At 25.8% G+C, this 20,590-nt stretch overlaps 1 long non-coding RNA gene across 1 annotated transcript; it reads right to left on the reverse strand.

The window, feature by feature from the left end:
* Positions 1 to 779: 779 nt before the first annotated feature.
* LOC135929959 (uncharacterized) lies at positions 780 to 9,139 on the reverse strand. The gene is made up of 3 exons (XR_010572678.1): positions 9,087 to 9,139; positions 8,868 to 9,032; positions 780 to 1,258 (listed from the first exon to the last, which is right to left on the reverse strand). It is a non-coding gene; the product is annotated as an uncharacterized LOC135929959 (long non-coding RNA).
* Positions 9,140 to 20,590: the final 11,451 nt, after the last annotated feature.

Here is a 20,590-nt window from a genome sequence, read left to right on the forward strand (position 1 = left end):
AAACATCAAAATTAAAACCTATCTCAAAATTAAAAAGGTGCCTAGCAAAATTTATCATTCCATGGATATTTGGTCAGGAATTAGCTCTTTGTCCTATTTTTCAATTATACTGAAAATAAAAAAAAAATGATATTCTTGCCTCACCTTCACAGTGGACAAGATATATCAAATTATTTACTAAGATCTCTTGAAACATTTGAGTTTCAAAAAAATGTTATGATTGTGACTCATGATAATGCAAAAATATCATAAATGCAGCAAATATTATGTCCAATCATTATATAGAAAAATACAATATGCCCTTCCATAGTCATAGATGCCTAGCTCATGTTATTAATATAATCATTAAAGAAGGGCTAATTATTTTTGTCCAAAATTAGAAGAAATATACAAATTGAAACAATATTTGTCGCCCAAGTTTATGCAAAATATATGGATATCTCTGGTGGCACTAGATTACCGCTCGACGTGATTACTAGGTGGAATTCTAGGTATCTTATGATATCTACAATAAATAAAGTAATTTAAGCATAATCTCAAATGTTATATTTATAATATATCTTATTTTAAAGAATTTAGACGCTATTAAACGTTTAGGGAAGAATGTCTTCCAAAAGATACATTTTATATTGATGCCAATGAGTCTTAATATTTAAAAGAAGTTGAAACCCTCTAAACCTTTCTTCAGTAACTAATATATATTTAATTAAATCTGCGATATAAAAAATCTATTTTATAAAAATATAAGAATAATTATATTGATACATATATAACGCGATATCATAAATTTGCATATAATAGGCACAATATAAAAATTATTTATCGTCCAAAAAAAATAAAACTGGGTTATAGTGACAAGTTGTAACTTATATTTATTGAATTTGAGATCGATATAAATAATATTATTATAGATGAAATTAAACTAAAAAAAATTTTTTTTTAATGTTAGATCAATTGTGTAAAATTTAGTGATAAAACATGATATCATAAATAAGCCTCAAAATAGGCATAATAATATTTAAAGATAATGACTAAAAATATTTAATATAAGATAAATTTGGTATGTTACACCAGGCAGTGAGCAACATCTCTATTTTTTCCTCAGAAACTTTTTACAGCCTAGATTTATAGTTTTGTTGGCTCGCACCACAATTTTATTATCTTTTGGGCAATAATCACTTGAAATCCTATGATCAACGCTACACATCTTTACGAAGATTTTATTAAAACACTTTCTTCTCTGAACATTGATCAGAACCTAAATAAATAAAATATATAGAATATATAATATATAACACATATATCCTACTTTGTGACATCCATATCTAACCAACACTAATAGTAACTCAACTATATTTTTGAACTTAAATCTTTTGTAAACGAATAGCGGCCTAACACTTAGGGACAAAAAGAATTAATCCATATGATGTGGGAATTTCCAGAATGAATTATAAATGTTATGTATTAAACATATGTTTCGTATATTATATGATTATTTAAATGGATATTTATAAATAATGAACAAATTAGTAGATATTATACCCTTGAATCTCAATGTTGCAACAAGTATTTAAATCCTTCGGTTGAAAAGGGAAGTTGACATATGCCAAATCTATTCCTCTTTAAAATAGGAACACTATTTAATTTTGGATCATTTTTTACATTTCCACTCTTTAACTCTTTAATATCTGACATCTCTCAGACATGATAAAATTTCTGAAAAAGTTTACTCCATTTATTTTATATACATTTTGATAAAATCTTAAATCTTGATTTCCCATATCTTTGAAGCTAAGTGTATTTAATATAAATACAAATCTACATAGTTGAGACTAAATAGAAATCGTTTAATAACTAAAAGTTTGGTTAATGGTTTTAATAAATTTTATATATTATTTATAGGTTTAAATTAAGAAAATATGTTTATCTTTATCATAGATGGTGAGACAAAAGAAAAAAGCTGATTCATTCCTTCCCACTGTATGAAGTGCAATTTTATTTCTCACAAAGGAGTTAACGCGTGCATCATTTTTAATGGGGGGGGGGGGCTAGCGTGTGCGGAAAGAAATATGACACCTAGAGAAATTTTAAGTTTATTATAAGGTTTTCATAAATATAGTACATTATTTTTATCATAATTGATAATCACATAAGTATATTCAAATATTAACATAACATAGAACTGTTTAATAATTCCACATGCAAAGTATTCCATAATATATTCGTAATTGCCTCCCCGGGGATAGTTCTGGAGAAGCCGAACCAAATTTTTTCAAGAGAAAATAAATCATTTTATTTTACAAATTCTTCGATTGTGCCCCTGAAAAATTTGCAAAGCCCAAAAAGATCTTTTGAGAATAATTTTAAAAATATTTTTTAAGTCCCCTGATATTTTAGTAACTATTGACGTCCTTGCATGACCCGAAAAATATTAATAGTTCCTTTCTATTCTTATTTTTTTCCCCTAATGTCGCCATTATAATATAAATTCAAAAAAATAAGAAAAGTTTAAAAATAAAGGTGATAATTAATTACTATTAATTTTCATATCTATCTTATACTGTAAAAAATAGAATAAGAAAGATATACATGATCATGATTAAATTATCAAAGTTATTACTAAATATTTAAATTTATTGTATAATATTAAAATAGAGAATAAAATAAATATTTTGAGTTTAAGATTGAGATTTCTTTCCTATATTATTCTTTTTTTAAATTCTGATCGTAGCCCGCAGCAGGCCATGGGCCAGGCTGAGCCGAGCCCGGAACTGAAGAAAAATTGCAAAAGCTATATCTCATTTGGTATAAATTTTAATTTTGCAGGTTTTTGAAGTCGATCTCTCATATTGTTAAGATATTTTATGTTGAAAAATCATGTCTACACCAATTGTTCCATCGGCTTAAGATCTTTAACATAGCAGTTATGGATTGCAAAGGTAAATGAACAAAATTGTTCTATATTTAGATACAGGCCTAAGGCAGATTAATCTCTTATTATATATGAATACGATTACCAAGATTAAGATTTATATGATAATTATTCTTACTTTCCGAAACCTATCAATATCAAGGCAGAATAAATAAATATAATTTTAGATAACAAAATATATCCTATATTATAAGAATAAGCATGGTGAAAATAATTTTGGAAACTTATAATTCAGGCGCGTACGCAGGAATTTTGTCTGGGGGGGGATAATAAATTTTTTTAAGAAATATCATCGTTAATTAAAAATACTAAGCATAAATTTATTAGGACTAATAACTTTTCTAATACACAATTTTAAACTAATGTGAATTAAAAAAATTAAATATATATAAACCGGCATTAAAAAACTATAAAATAAATGTGAATTATGAATATAACCCACGATATGAATCACTTAAATGACCCAAAATTGAAATTTGAATTTTTTGAGCTTTTAAAATATATCAAGTATAAAAAATTTAAATGTTGGAAATATAAATTAATACACAAAGTTTCTTAGGAATAATTGTATTTTGTATGTTTTGAGCTAATTTTTCAATTATCTATCCTTGCTTAGCGTTAAATGCCTTTGAATATTCAAAAGATCCAAATCATTCAATCTACTTTCAGATGTTGTATTTCATAGGTATGTTTTTCACAGACTTGCAGGCCTGGCCCCCGAGCCGGACCGTATTTTAATTTTTTTAAATATACCCGGGCCGGGCCCGTAATTTTTTAAAAAAAACACCCGGGCTGGGCTTGAATATTTTTTTAGAAAAATATCCGGGCCGAGCTGTATATTTTAAAACCAAATATTTGAAATCACCATTATATTAGCTATAAAAATCAAAAATAAATATAATTTATTTTAAAAAATTCGGGCCGGGCCTGAAAATTTTATTTTCAAAAAAGCCGGGCCGGGCCTAAAAATTTTTAAAAAAGAATCTGGGCCGTGTCCTGCAAATGGTACCTCAGCAAGGCTCTGTTATTCTTCTTAAAAAAGAGAATGTTCTTTCATTAGTTTACTAAAGAGCTGCTAATATATATATAACCATTTTAATACATTGGGAGTATAATCTAAAATGTGTTTGAAATAATGCAAAGCATCCATAGCATTTTTTGGACTGTATCAACCATAGTTAATCTTTTAATCATAGTTATTCAGCTAATAAGGCATCATAAGATATTTTAACAACTTCATGATAAAAATCTAACAAATATTTATATTTTTTTTCTATCACCATATGAAAAAGGTAGGGAGAGGGGACATTTGTTTTATAATACTCTTCTACTGATCCTATATTAATGTTTTGACGATGAGCTTGCTTGCTGCAAGTCGAGGGGGACAAATATTTTAACTCAACAATAACATATAAAATATGAAATTCTTCATCAACATTAGCTCTAATTTCCTAGAGTTCTAATAAAATGCTCTCCGCTATTCTTATCTTCTTAATCAAGTCAATGTTACGTTTTTGAAAAGTATTACATAAAATAGTTGTATAATTAAATAATACATTCTAGTGAGAAAAAAATTTGGAATAAGTATTGAATCCAATAATATTCTTGCTTCTGATGAAATATTTCTTTCAAGCCATTGTGATATTTCAGTAATAGCATTAATAATCGGCTCTTTTAACTCCATAATAGCTGTTACTGCTTGATGGTGGAGACTCGATCGTTGGACAAGCTTGCAATTTCTTTCTCCCTGTTGGACAAGGAGTTTCAGAGATAATTATTAATTGACTAGATATTTAGATAAATATTACGCCACTAAAATTTGAAAATAATAGGTAAATAGGAAAACTTGAAATCGAATTTAATTGATAAAATAACTTAGTCGATGAATGTGATAAATAAATGTAATTAAATATATATATATATGAGATAGGAATAAATATTAACAAATATAAATTAATATTAACAATAATATTTTTGAAAAATATAATCCGGCTTATGCATTTTTTGGCTTGGGGGGGATTTGTCCCCCCCACCGCTTCTTACGCCAATGTTATAATTCATATGTTTTAGGAGAGAAATGAGCCTCTTATATATTGCGATTATCTGAAGACAATGTAACATATATTTTTAACTGAGATTAATATTGACAATCTACTAAAAAATGTTGAAATTGGGCCAAAGTTACAAAGGTTGGAGCGTCTCAACATAAAATTATATTAAAGATATTAAATATTTTAATGGCATTTGATAGTTCAAAGAGAGATAGATAAACCTGTAAATAAATCGTTCTTATTCTTCAACAATTTAAGTATAAATTTATTTAAAGATTATAGAATTGTATTTTGAGTGCGGGATTTTTAAAGTTAATAAGCGCCAATGTATCTTATAAAATTTTAGTTAAAGAGCACCTTTTATTGTTAATTTTTTTTTCAACTAGTTTTATCTTAAAATTAAAAGAATTAATCGTGGCCTAGGGTTTGGAGTTACTTTAATTGGAATTCGACTTTGCTATTCTAGACTGGCGAAAAAGAAAGCCATAAGTGTTTAAATCATAAAACTAACTTGCTTCAATTACAATTCGTAAGTTTTTAATGCATTCTATTATGAATTATCGTTTATTCTGGTTCCCTTTAGATTCTTCCCCTTATATTAGATTCCTTGAGGAGGCATTGCAGGTTATGTAAATTCTGTAGATTTTTATTGGTATGCATTAATATGCGGAAGATAAAATAATAGATAAATTATGTTTCATCGAAAAATAACATTTCAAGATTTTAACAAACAAAAAATTAATATAATAATTCACAAGGCTCTTGATCAATTTTATTTTTGGGGTGCCTAATTTAAACCCAGAATCCTAGAAATTACAACTCTATGACACTCCTTTTTTCATTCCTCACTCTTTGTTAAATTGATAACTTATAGTTTAGAGGTTAAAAAGATTATTGGAGGAAACCAATTGTATTAAATAAAAACTATAAATATATCAACTTTATTTTACAAGCAATATTTATTCTCAGAAATATGAACATCAAAATAATTGCAATATAAAATTTATATAATTTATTTTTTAAATATTATTAATTATATTAGTTGGTAAAATAAATTTCGAAACTTATGATTTATACATGCTAAAAAGTAACACCAATTAATTCGTCGTAATTATTATGTCATCCCTCCCAAATCATATTTATAGGCCATATTGAGATCCTAATTTAATTTCTTATACAACATTTCACATATATTGAAAAATCAAATTCTTCTATTTGTTAATAAAAATCTACAGATATTAAATATGTATTGTATAAATGGGTCATACATTAAATGGCTGAAACAAATCTTATAATAAAATTCATTGTCATCGTTAAATTTTGCTGCCTTTCAATACCTTTCAATCGTGATTTTATTTCAAACTATTCTGACCTGTAATAATATATTATGCTAAACTAAGTTTCATATGAGTATACATTTTATTGAATGATTATTGTGATATAAACATGGAAGGGGGGGGGGCGCTAATTTTAATTATTATAATTTAAAAAATAAAATGCAATATTATTTGAAAAGATTTTTAAAATAATATTGCATATTATTGCATGTTTTGAATAGCTTTAAAAAAATAATATATTTCTTTCCACCTTACGACTCAAGTGTTAATATAATTCCTTCATTGGCGTACGCAGCGGAAGGGGGGGCAGGGGGACAACCCCCCCCCCCAAGCCAAAAAATGCAGATGCCGGATATATTTTTCAAATCCGGCGTAATATTTACTTATTATTTTCAAATTTTTAGTGGCGTAATATTTATCTACCATTTCCAAATTTCTAGTCAAATAATAATTATTTCTGAAACTTCTGGTCCAACAGGGAAAAAGAAATTGCAACCTTGTCCAACGAGATAGAGCCTCTTCCATCAAGCACTAACCACTATTAAGGAGTTAGAAGAGCCAATTATTTGCTATTACTGAAATATTACAATGGCCTGAAAGAAATATTTCCTCAGAAGCAAGAAAATTATTGGATTCAATGCTTATTCCAAATTTTATTTCTCATTAGAATGTATTATTTAATTATACAACTATTTTAAGTATTACTTTTCAAAAACATGACAATGATTTGATTAAGAAGATGAGAATAGCGGAGAGCATTTTATCAGAACTCAAGGAAATTAGGGCTAATGTTGATGAAGAATTTCATATTTTATATCCTATTGTTGAGTCAAAAGCAGAGCTATACGTGTTTAATATTTGTCTCCCTCGACAGCAAGGCAAGTCATCGTTAAAACATTAATATAGGATCAGTAGAAGAGTTTATCTTAGATGCAGATACATTTATAACCCAAATAAATGAATTTTTAATATGTCATGCAGCACTTACATATGCAAATATTACTTCCACAAAAGCCTTCCCAACCTTTTTCAGATGGTGATAGAAAAAAAAAATATTTGTTAGATTTTATTATGAAGATGTTAAAGTATCTTATGATGCCTTACTAGCTGAATAACTATGTTTATAAGATTAACTATAGTTGATATAGTCCCAAAAAATGCTATGGATGCTCTGCATTATTTCAAACACATTTTAGATTAAATTCCCAATGTATTAAAAGGGTTTATAAACTCTTCCCATTAGTAAACTAATGAGAGAACACTCTCTTTTTTTTAAGAAGAATAACAGAGGCCTGCAGAAGTACCATTTGCAGGGCACGGCCCGGATTTTTTTTAAAGATTTTTTACGCTATTTTTAAAAAATTTTTTAGGCCGCTCGGCTTTTTTTTTAAATTTAAAGGCTCGGCCCTGCTTTTTTTAAAATAAAATTTTCAGGCCCGGCCTGGATTTTTTAAAAATAAATTATATATATTTTTGATTTTTATAGCTAATAATAACGATATCAAATAAAGGCTGTTTTAAAAAATACAGCCCGGCTTGGGTGTTTTTTTTAAAAAATTTAGGTCCAGCCCGTTGTTTTTTAAAAAATATTTTGGGCCCGGCCTTGGTATATTTAAAAAATTAAAATATTGTCCGGCCCAGGAGCCGGGCCTGCAGGCCTCTGAAAAACATACCAAGAAGTACAACATGTGAAAGTAGATTGAAAGGTTTGGATATTTTGAATATTCATAGGCATTTGACGACAAGCAAGGATGAGATAATTGAAAAATTAGCTCAATTCCAACGAAGATTGGATTTTACATTGTAAATATATAACATACAAAATACAATTATTCCTAAGAAACTTTTTGTGTAAAGGCTCAAAAAATTCAAATTTCTATTTTGGGTCATTTAAGTGATTCTTTACATATAATTTTTTTATAATTCACATTAATTTAAAATTGTGTATTAGGAATAGTTATTAGTCCTAATAAATTTATGCTTGATATTTTTAAAAAACAATAATATTTCTCAAAAAAATTTATTATCCCCCCCTCCAGACCAAATTCCTGCGTATGCGCCTGAATTCCTTGTAAACATCTTGGTTCTTTAATGATATTGCTGATTTTAATTTAGCTTTATTAATATCACACTGGCTAAATTAGTTTATCAATACCTGATTCTGATACACAATGAAAACGAAGCATCAATAATAATACCCTTTCCTAGTTCAATAAAATTAGCTAGGAATTTTCTCGTCGAATTTGGAATTAGTAAAATGCTTGACCAATATGCATTAGTCAAATTAAGAAACAATGTGTTAAAATAGAATTTATCGGCGATAAAATTTGTAGCTTGCTTCAGTGAGATAGAACGGGAGCATAAAAACATGTTTAAAATGATATATAAATAACATCAAAATAACTTTAACACTTTATTAATACTTAAGGTTGAATAATTATATCAAACTATATTTAAAGATATTATAGGATTTAATATATGAATTATTTTATTATTTTTTTATATTAGATCCAAATTTTCCAAAGATAAGTATATCATAAAACTAACTTTTGGAAGTAGATAGAGAGTGAAGATGAAGAAGACCGGCAAGAAAGGGGGTGACGATATAAGAGAATATGACGCTGTTAGACCACATTTGACATTGTATATAGTAAATCAATTTTTGCGTGATAGAAGTAATTTTTAAAATTATTAAATGAATTACAGGAGAATCTAGATGGAAAAAATCTTCATGCAAAAACCTCATTCGTAAATTAAAATTATTACAATAGGGTAGTCATCATATAATAATTCACCTTACATACGAATAGAGTTTGAAAAGTATTGTCTTGAGCTAAATATTAGACACCCTAAGAACATCGCTATTTTATTTATAAAAGCTAATATTCCAGAGGTGCCAAATATCACTCTCAATATTTATATCTATCTCAGAAAATTTAGAGATATAGTTATAAAATAGTCATCCATTATATTTAAAGTTTCTTCATATACTTACAAATTTCAGCCAATGCTATGTTATTTGGTTTGAAGAAAGAAAGATTATATTAAAGTTCCCCTACCATCATAAAATAAAAATAAAATTTTAAGTAATAATTCATTCATGAAATTTATATAGAAGAAACCATAAAATATTTATGACTTGGTTGGTTTTATATACACTTTAAAGGACTTTAAGTATTTACTAGAAAAATTATTTTAATAAAATTTAAACAAATTTTCATTAATTAACTCGTTTGAGCTTTTAAAGAAATTGTTGTGGACTTTAATATTATTCCCTTAAGTATATATTTTTTGTAATAAATATATTTAGTTATTTTTTTATAAATTATAATGACACGTATGATTTATATATGACCGAAAATTTTAATTACATTAAAATAAAGTGCCTAATTTCCGCAAAAACGTAATCTGCATATTTTTAAATTTATAATTTTAATATTTGATTAAAATTATAAATACTAAAGTTATATTAAATATTTAAATAAATTAAATAATTACTGTTATGCATTAAATATAAATCCGAATTCCGGATAGGAATAAATTTGTTTAATCCATTGAAAAGGCCGTTAATATAATTATTAATCTAAATATTTCATATTAATTTATTTTTAAAATTTACCCAAGGGAAAAATCTTTAATATAATTATAATGTGACATTTTAGAGTATTATTTACAAAGAAAATAAAAATAGTTTTGTGTAAAATCTTAATTCAAATGGGTTGCAATATTATAGTAGATAACCAATGACAGGCAATTTTATGATTAGTTGCATTAATTTTTACGTTATAGGCCAATCTTTATCTATTTCCTTTTATTGGGCTATGGTAACCTTTGGCAGTTTAAATATTTTTTCTGCCCTGTTAAAATAGTATAATAGAAGATATAAATCAATTTGTATTTTATAAGTAATAAAAAATTTATTCTGGTGTCTGTTTTATATAAGTCTTTCAGGCAAATTATTAACTGCAAATCTTAACCAAAACCAGTATAAACTATGCAAATAATCGGCCAAAATGCTGTAAATCATCATAAATGAACAAGATTATTACTAAGATGAGACATGCAGTCATAATAATTCTTATATATCCTCTATATCTTTAAGGAATGTATATTATATTGAATAAAATAAGAAGTGGTATCAAGATTTTCATTTTTTATTTATATATTGGTAAATTAATTTATAAATCAATGCGAATTTAAACAGTAGCTTTATGAGATTTTATTATTCATGACATATTTATAGTAAGCACAAGAATATCACGATAAATACATGGCTTGGAGAGCTATATTTTATTATTTTTGCGCTAACTAGGCATCCTAAAGAGTCCAAATATTTTCATTTAGGCGCGCTGAAATGCGTTGGGTTAAATTTAATTTAGACGTAGAATAATTCTCTTTTAAAAATGTTTAAATTAACCAAATATTGATTAAAGTGGTCAAATCCTAACTAATCTTTAAAAAAAACCAAAAAACTTCCAGAAAAATCAATGAAGTTTTTAGCTAAAATCTTCCACATGTACATATTCAAAAATATATTTACCCACGTCCAACACAAGAATAATTTTTTTAAAAATATATATGATATTTTTGGTAGAAAAATATATTATAAAAGAAATTATAATTATCTGACTATTTAGTACACGTGAATCGTCAGAATATCAATGTTATATTATATAAAGTCCTTAAATTATTTATTAATATAATATTTCAGTAAAATGATTAATTTTGGCTTTTTTGGAAAATATTTTTTTGTTCGATTAATATTTCTTTATTGTTTATTGTAAATCACTAATTTATTGATTCTAACTATCTCTAGTCACTATAATACTATTATATAATATCAAATAAGTAATATCTTAACGAATTTATAAATATATTATTATTATAAATTTATTTATAATTTATTGTCAAAGCTAAAAACTTTTTCTTTATCCGTTTCATTTTTTAGGGACAATATATACTATTATTACAAAAGTAAAAATATAATTTCATAATAAAAAAAATTAGGAGGAAATTAAAAGGTATATATATATTAAAAGTAATATAAATGCTCTATTACGAAATTTATGAATATAATAAGACTGGCCTATAATTTTTACTTATATTTTGCTCAATAAAACCATTATTATACACTATAATGCAATATGTGACACATGAAGGTTTTTATATTTCTTTCTTTTTGTGCGCAATAAACCTTAAGTGAAAGGTAAATCAGCATACTTTGCTTGCATTTTAATAAACTATATTATTAAACTAGAAATAATTGAGCATACTAAAAGTGTTGTTCAATATATTATACATTTTAAAATTTCATATTAACTCTTTACGCTGGATTTAGATTAGTGATACACAAAATACATTAAAATATTTCTAATGTATGTTAACTATTTGTAATATGAGAAAAAATTTGTTTTTCCCATTATATTATAAGTAAAATAATTTTAATTTGACCAATTGTCTAATTTGGTAAAAAATTGAAAGCCTTTTCAGTGATCCGATTATAGAGGTTTTATGGAATACATAAAAAATCATAATAATTTTATCTAAACAAACCAATCTATTATAAATAAATCGCGTGCTTAAATAAAGTGATTTATAATGATAACATATTAATATTTTGGTAAAAACTAATATTTATATCTAATAGAACATAGAAATCAGAAAGACATTTTATTTTGGCTATTAAATATTTTTTTTACATAATAAAACAATCCTTAATATCAATAATGAATGAGTTTAATTTTTTAATTTAATTATTCATGCATAAAGATCTACTCCTTTTATAATTGAATTGAATATTATTTAAGTTTAATATTAAAATGCATAATAAATAAATTTCGCTCAATTTTTTTAGGATTATCAGTTGTTAAACACAAGAACAAGATAATACTGGCATACACAAATACGAATTATACAATTATTATAATTTTAGGATAATAGTAGAGGTAGGAATCCCTAAAAATAACTATTAAAAACAATTAAATTAATGAATGAAAAAAGGGGGAGGGGGATAAATTATCTTTTTAAATAATATATTAAACCGTTTTCTTTAAAACTTATTTTTGTTTTTAAAATATTATACAGACCAGGGGTTCGAACCGAACCGAACCGCAAAACCGGAATGAACCGTTATGATGTTCTGAACCGTAACTTTAACCGAACCGTTATGAAGAAAATATTAAAAGAGTAAACCGAACCGTTATAAATATTTTTAACCGGTTTAAACCGAAAACGGTTTTAAAAATAATTAATTTTAAATTATTAACCTAAATTTAAAATTTTAATTTTCCTTGGTGGCATTTTTTAAATTGGTGATTTCTTTTCAAATTAAATATTTCCATATTATCAACATTATATATCAAATTAAATATTTTTATATTATCAACATTATATATCAAATGATACCAGATTTGTTGTTTTTTCTTTAAATACTTAATTTATAAGAGATTAGACAATTTATCTGTTAATTAGATTAGATATCTTAAAATCAGACATAATTATTCTTGGCTAAATTAAATTTTTTATCTCATTATAAAAACTTGGATCATAGAATTTAAATGACAATAAATAAAATAGTCGGCAATATTTTAATGATATAATAATTTTTTATTTATAATCATTGTTTTTTTAAATTCAGAATTCTAATATTATAAATTATTTATTATTATAATATGTTAGTTAGCATTTACCATTATCATATATGCAAAATAAAAAAATATGATTAAAGAATGGCATTAGTAATGAATATTTTTCTAAATCTGTATTTTTAAATAATAAAAATCTTACTATAAATCGTTTAAATAAGTTAATTAACATTGCATTAAATTATTTTTATACTTTTATTTATTTATTAATGTGTTTTATATTTAAATAAACTTACAGTGAATTAAAAATAGGAATTACATTTTGATGTTAAACTAAATATAAATACTATAGTTTAACTTAAATTACCTATTCTGTCATATTATATTAACATCTAACAGAAATAAAGTACTGACCAATTTTTATATAATATTGTTTTACAATAATTTCTTATTAATTGATATATTCAAAAAAAGTTTATCTTAGTTTATATAGAATATATCGGAGTGGGTAATTTGAATTAAACTATACTAGTTATATTTAGTTTAACATCAAAATGTAATTCCTATTTTTAAATGTAAGTTTATTTAATATTAAACACAAATAAATAAAAGTATAAAATAATTTAATGCAATGTTAGTTAACTTATTTAAACTGAAGATTTATAGTAAGATTTTTATTATTTAAAAATACAGATTTAGAAAAATATTCATTACAAATGCCATTCTTTAATCATATTTTTTTTTATTTTGCATATATGATAATGGTAAATGCTAACTAACATATTATTTTAATAATAAATATTAGAATTCTGAATTTAAAAAAAATATGATTTTTATAAATAAAAAATTATTATATCATTAAAATATTTATTGCTGACCATTTTATTTATTGTCATTCAAATTCTATAATCCAAGTTATTTAAAAAAATAAAAATGAAGGTAAAATTGTTTCTATTAAGCTTTTTTATTTATTCTATTTATATAATAAAAGATTTTCATCTATCATCATATAGCTTTTTAGTTATCTATTAAATGGTTCGGAAAAAGTCAAATCCTGTGCGTTCCTATTTTAAATTAGATATCATTAAAAATCAATCTATTTGTAAAATAGAAGATTGTGGTAAGATCTTAATTGGAGACCATGCTGCAAATCTTGAACGACATATAGAAAGATTCCACAATAGGGAATTCAAATTATTAAGAAAAAAGAAAGAAAATTTGACTATTAAAAAAATTCAAATAACGAAAACTGCAAACCAGTATAATACCATCCAAGATGCTTTTAAGTCCAACACTACTACAATACAAATCAATATAAATAAAGAAACTTTAATCCGCTCCTGCACCGAGCTAATAACAGTTCAAGGCCAATAAAATCAATTGACGACAAAACATTTCGAAATATTATAGATCCAATAATTATAGGATTGGGTGGAAATTTAACTATCAATTCGGAAAAAAAGATTTTTCTCTAAAATTAATATATACATGGTTAATAATGAATTTTTTTTAAAATTAAATTTATAAAAACCGGAACAAACCGAAAAGAACCGTTATAAATTATAAACCGAACCGAACCGATATGATTTTTTTTTAAAAAACCGAAATGGAACAAAACCTTTATAAAATTTTAAACTAAAAACCGGAACGAACCGAACCGTTATACTAAAAGGTTCGAAACCCTGATATAGACTGTGTTTTTTTCAAAAGGTTATTTTTATATCTCATGAAATTTATAAATTATTATCCATTTTTTCTTTTTGAAATATTAAGGAAAAATATGAAGCAGGAAGTAATTATTTTATATAATGTATTGTAAGCATGTTTAATGCATGAATGATATATCTGGAATTTAAATGTACAAAGTTTTTTATTAAATCAGTCACTCATAGTTGATGTTACCTGTAATCTATGGCAGTTACCCCTACAACGGGGTAAAAGAGGTGGTAATAAGCAGCTACTTCATAAAATTTGAAAGGGAATACCTTTTTTTTGAATTTTCTTACAAAATATTCTCAAATTATATATATATAAAAAATGAAGAAAGAAGAGATATTAAACAAAATGGATCAAAATCCAAACTATGCTCCAATCTTTTATTATATAACAATTAAATATGCTTCTTGAAACCATCATAAATATGGTTATAAAAATAATTCAAAAAGAAATTGAACTAATATTTTCAATTATAGTTGATGATGGTACATATGATATTTTGAAATCAGAAGTAATATCTTTGTTAGTGTGATAAATTGAAAATTGTGAAACGCCAAATCCTGCATTCATAGTTAGCTCGAATTCCCGGTGAAGTATACAAAATTTTTGTAAATATAATATGTTTACTTTTGTATACTTGACTGCAAATATGTGCTAACTGTGAATGCAGGGGTAAGCCGTTGAAAGATTAATAGATATATATTGTATGGGTAGCACGACTGGTTTGATATTAAAAATATATAATATGCAAATTTAGTTTCATGAATCTACCCTACAATTTTTAGCCGAGCAAAGCTAAGATGGTGCTTCAAATATGAGTGAAAAGATCAATGGCGTACATGCTTTGATTATAGGTGAAACCCCAATGATAGCTTATATTTAGTGCTATTGTCATCGACTAGACAAGATTCACGTGTATTTCAAGGGTCTAAAAGATATGTAGTGCTCAAAGCATGTCAGAGTGATGTACTAAAAAAAATCGCAACAATTTTTACACATCAAGAATACCCCTCGTAATATTACTTTTGTTTATATTTAAAATGTTTATTTTATAATTATTGAACCTGGTTACCATTATATAAAGCTATTGTAATTTTCTACTTTATGATGCGAGGGCAGCTTTAACAAATTAAAAGAATTTTGAAGATTCTGCCACTTTGACCATGGCTCAGTGGCGTATAAAAGATAGGATTCACCCCCCCCCCTCATAAACCCCGATATTAATAATATAATTAATTTAAATTGTTAAACAAATAATATATTTATAAATTTAATTATAAAATTTATATTGCTAAATATAAATATATATATTAAATAAACTCAAAAGAAAGCAACATCTAAAAATTTTATAGAGATTCAAAAATATTCTGAATACCTTATGTAATTAGACGTATTTGATTCGCTTATAACTGATTTTGACTAGAAAAACTGTTTGATGAATTGTTAGATATTGTTCATTGCTTCTATAAATTTCCTTCTAACAAGATGTTAATCATAGCAATTTTTATTTTGCCAATTATGTTTTTCCTTATATTATCTACTACGTTGAAGCACTAAATATGAAATGCGCACTAATATTGACATAAATATCAGAGATAATGCTTCCATATCTTTGGATTACTTTACGCATAAGGCCTGATATCTAGTTTATATTTGGTTCGAATTCCGTTACTTTTTTTGCGTCCTTTCTTTCTTTCTTTCTTTCTTTCTTTCTTTCTTTCTTTCTTTCTTTCTTTCTTTCTTTCTTTCTTTCTTTCTTTCTTTCTTTCTTTCTTTCTTTCTTTCTTTCTTTCTTTCTTTCTTTCTTTCTTTCTTTCTTTCTCTCTTTCTTTCTTTCCTTCTCCTTGCTAACTTCATAACTCAGTTTCATCTTGTGGTTCTGAGGAGTATGCCAGTTATATCGTTTTTTTTATATTTTCCATTCTAGCATAAGGCTAATTTTTTTTTCTTTCTACTGTCTATCAAACGGAATTAATTTACAAATAGCACTTAAAATTTTTAATATAATGTTTTGAATCGCCTTTTAATAGTAAGATTGGCCAAAATGTTGTTTACTAATAATCATTTATGCTAACTGTACTAAATCAGATGCTAGTAAAGCACGAAACATTGGCATATTTTAGAATTAGTACTTCTAATTGTTCAGCTAACTAACGAAAATGATACTATTAATTTGGTACATATAATGTCCCTTATTGGGAATGGAACAGATGAATTAATTTCGAGAATATAATAAACTTTAAATTGTGATTATTGATGCTGAATAATTATTGGAATTGGGTAATCTTGTATTAAGATTTATTGAAATTTGTTTAATAATTATATGTTATTAATATTTGGATATTTGATACATTTTGATAATAATTTAATTGTGAATTTGGGAGTTGTGATTTGTGGAAATTAGTTAACATTGTGACCTTGGAAGAAATTGATGCAATGTTATTAAACTTAAAGAGGAAATGGAGGTTATTTGAATATTTATATGTGTTGATTGATTATATATTTAAATAAATTTAAATTTGAATAGTTAATTTTAGTTTTATTTGAATATTGTTTATTTTTAATATATTAACGTTGATTATTTAATATGTTCAATTAACTTTTTATATATATATATACTATGTTTTTAGATATAAAATGAAAATAATAATAAATTTTTGATTTAAAAAAGAAGTAATTTAAATAGTTTCATAAATTAAAAACACTTTCTTTTATGGTGCCCCGGTTACGGTGGTACGTTTTTTCGTTTTTCTTTCTCTTTAAAAAAAAAAATAAAACAAAGTAAAATAATAAAAGTTTAAAATATCTTTACCTTGAATTCTTTTGTAAAAATAAAAGGTAAAGGAATTACTTATTAAATTCGTCGTTCGATATGGGAGATGATAAAGGACAACTAAAATTTTTTGACTTTTCTTTTCGATAGTCAAAATTTTATCCAAATTTACAAAATTATAAAAGGTAAAAAAATTTTATTTAGAATAAATATAACTTGTTAACTTCTTGTTTCTTTTATGGCGCCCTGTTATGTTTTTGTAAAAAAAAAAAGAATAAAATATAGAAAATTTGCCTAAAATTAAAATAAAAAAGTATAAATTAAATTAAATTTGAAATTGATGACTACCTTATTTATTGATTTGACTACCTATTGTGACGATTGCTTAATCCATTGAGATGACTCTATTTATATGACTACCTATTGTGACGATTGCTTAATCCATTGAGATGACTCTATTTATATGACTACCTATTGTGATGACTATCTAACCTATGGAGACTGCTTAACCTATGGAGATGACTACCTATTATGACTACCTTATCTATTGTGACTACCTAATCTACTGAGATGACTATCTAATCTACTGAGATGACTATCTAATCTATGGAGACTGCGTAACCTATGGAGACTGCTTAACCTATGGAGATGACTACCTATTATGACTACCTTATCTATTGTGACTACCTAATCTACTATGACTATCTAACCTATGGAGACTGCTTAACCTATGGAGATGACTACCTATTATGACTACCTTATTTATTGTGACTGCCTAATCTATTGATATGACCAATGCCTAATCTATGGAGATGTTAGCACGTTCTTTCATGCAAAAAGCTTCTTTCTTCATGGTGTCCCGGCTCTGGATGTTGGACTGGAATATGATAACCAGCACCTAACCTAATGTGACAACCTAGGAAGAACTGATATGGAAGTTGAACGATAGGTTATGAATTCTATTTTGTGAGACAAATGATATTAAAGTGTAATTAAAACATATGAATTAAAAGGGATTGATTTAAATAACCCTTATAAGTAATACTTAATATGATAAAAATGTTTTTGAAATAAAGCTTTTGAAGACAAAAGGTTATGTAAAAATTAAACATCATTATTTTAGAAAAATATTGTGTGAAATTTAAATTTTTTTTTAAGAGAGGGAAATGTGCATAATATTTGCATATTTTAACCTCGGAGATTGAAAATAAATAAAAATAAATTAAGTATTAAAACGCTACTAATTAAATATGGAAACGCTAAAAAATGTAAAATGCAAAAAATATAAAACGCTAAAAATATAAAACGCATAAAACGCTATGATTAACTTAACACCTAAAAAATAATATAATAATTTATCATTCCTTATTCTGGATTAAAATTTTATTCCTTATTCCATAAATTATCATTCCTTATTACATATTGTTCCGAAATTCAAAATTTTATTTGTGCATATTATTCATATATTTGATCAACTATTCCAAATTACATATTCCGATTTATTCCAAATTCCAATATTCGACTGGATTAATTATGAAAAATGATAATAACAATTTTGAGAAATGTGAACAACATACGATAAGGATATCAAACCAACGATAACGTTCAACGATTTTATCAAACCTACGCGATTGATTCAAGCCTACAAAAAACGTACAAACTCACGCAACTCTAATAAACGATTTTATCAAACCTACGTGATAGAATCAAGCCTACGAGAACATTTGAGACTTATGTGCTAACCAAGATAAAACCGAGTACAATCGAAATGGGAAAAAACTTCTGGGACAACAAGCTCTCGATGACTGCTGAGAAGAAGCTTCGTTATTTATAGAAGAGGGGGAATGTTGATTGATTATATATTTAAATAAATTTAAATTTGAATAGTTAATTTTAGTTTTATTTGAATATTGTTTATTTTTAATATATTAACGTTGATTATTTAATATGTTCAATTAACTTTTTATATATATATATACTATGTTTTTAGATATAAAATGAAAATAATAATAAATTTTTGATTTAAAAAAGAAGTAATTTAAATAGTTTCATAAATCCAAAACACTTTCTTTTAATATGGCAATTAGATTATTGATTATGAGACCAATAAAATTATTCAAAAATAAATATGGAATTTGGGGATATTTAAGGAAATAGAGAATATATATAGAAATTGATACGGATAAAAACTTGGTTATTTAAGAAGTAATTACATATTTAAGATGGGGCTATGGGCTAGCAGCTATAATCACCATAGATGAGATTTAGGAATAGGAAAATGTATGGGGCTATGGGCTGGCAAGCATAGTTACCACCCTTATTCAGGTGTGAATTAGATTCGATATGGACCATCAAGGATTCCCTAAGCAGCATCTGCAAATGCCGGAGAGGAGGAGGGTAGGAACAGTTTGGATCCAATTTTTTTTGAGGATGGCAGGTGATAGGCGCCTTTAAAGGGGGTGGGATACATTTACTGGGGGGGGGGGGTATCTATTAAATTTTTAAATGAAGTAGAGCACTATATATTATTGTAAAAATAATACTTATAATATAGACCTATTATAATACATTGATATTGCTAATCATCGACCAAATCTATATATTGCATATAATCATAGTAATTATTTTCTAAATAAAACTTTTTGGAATCCTTTTATGTAATTTAAAAGGGTTAGAAATTCTCAGCAAACTCACATTCATTCCAAACAAAATACTATAATAATGCATTCATTGTAAATGAGGAGTTTTTTAATTGAATTCATAATCTATAACTCCTTTATATTCACAATATTTTGATAGTTGATAGTAGTGCTAAAATAATTTAAGTATATGTTTTTGAGGGGGTGGGGGTTGCATTCAGTGAAAATCTTATAATGTAGACACTGGCCCTAAGGTAGCTGCTCAGATAAATGAATGGGCTACCTGTTATAAAAATAAGATTTAATGACCCGTCTAAGATACTCCAGGGTGGTTTCCCAGCAGATTTAAGTTAAAAATGGGTGAGTCCATCGATTTGGACAAGTGAGGATGAATACTCAGTTAATCATAAAAAGGATTAGGATTGGGATCTGGAATATTGGTGGTGGTGATTATAATGACATTATGGTGGTTCATGCTATAACGGTTTAAGGTCCGTTCAACGTTTAGTTGGGTGCAGAATTGGGTAGAGTTACCACATGGCCTTGCAAGCTATTGGT

The sequence above is a fragment of the Gordionus sp. m RMFG-2023 genome, chromosome 5, assembly GCF_954871325.1.
Source record: "Gordionus sp. m RMFG-2023 chromosome 5, tfGorSpeb1-WG-v2, whole genome shotgun sequence".
In the NCBI taxonomy this organism is placed as follows: domain Eukaryota; kingdom Metazoa; phylum Nematomorpha; class Gordioida; order Chordodea; family Parachordodidae; genus Gordionus; species Gordionus sp. m RMFG-2023.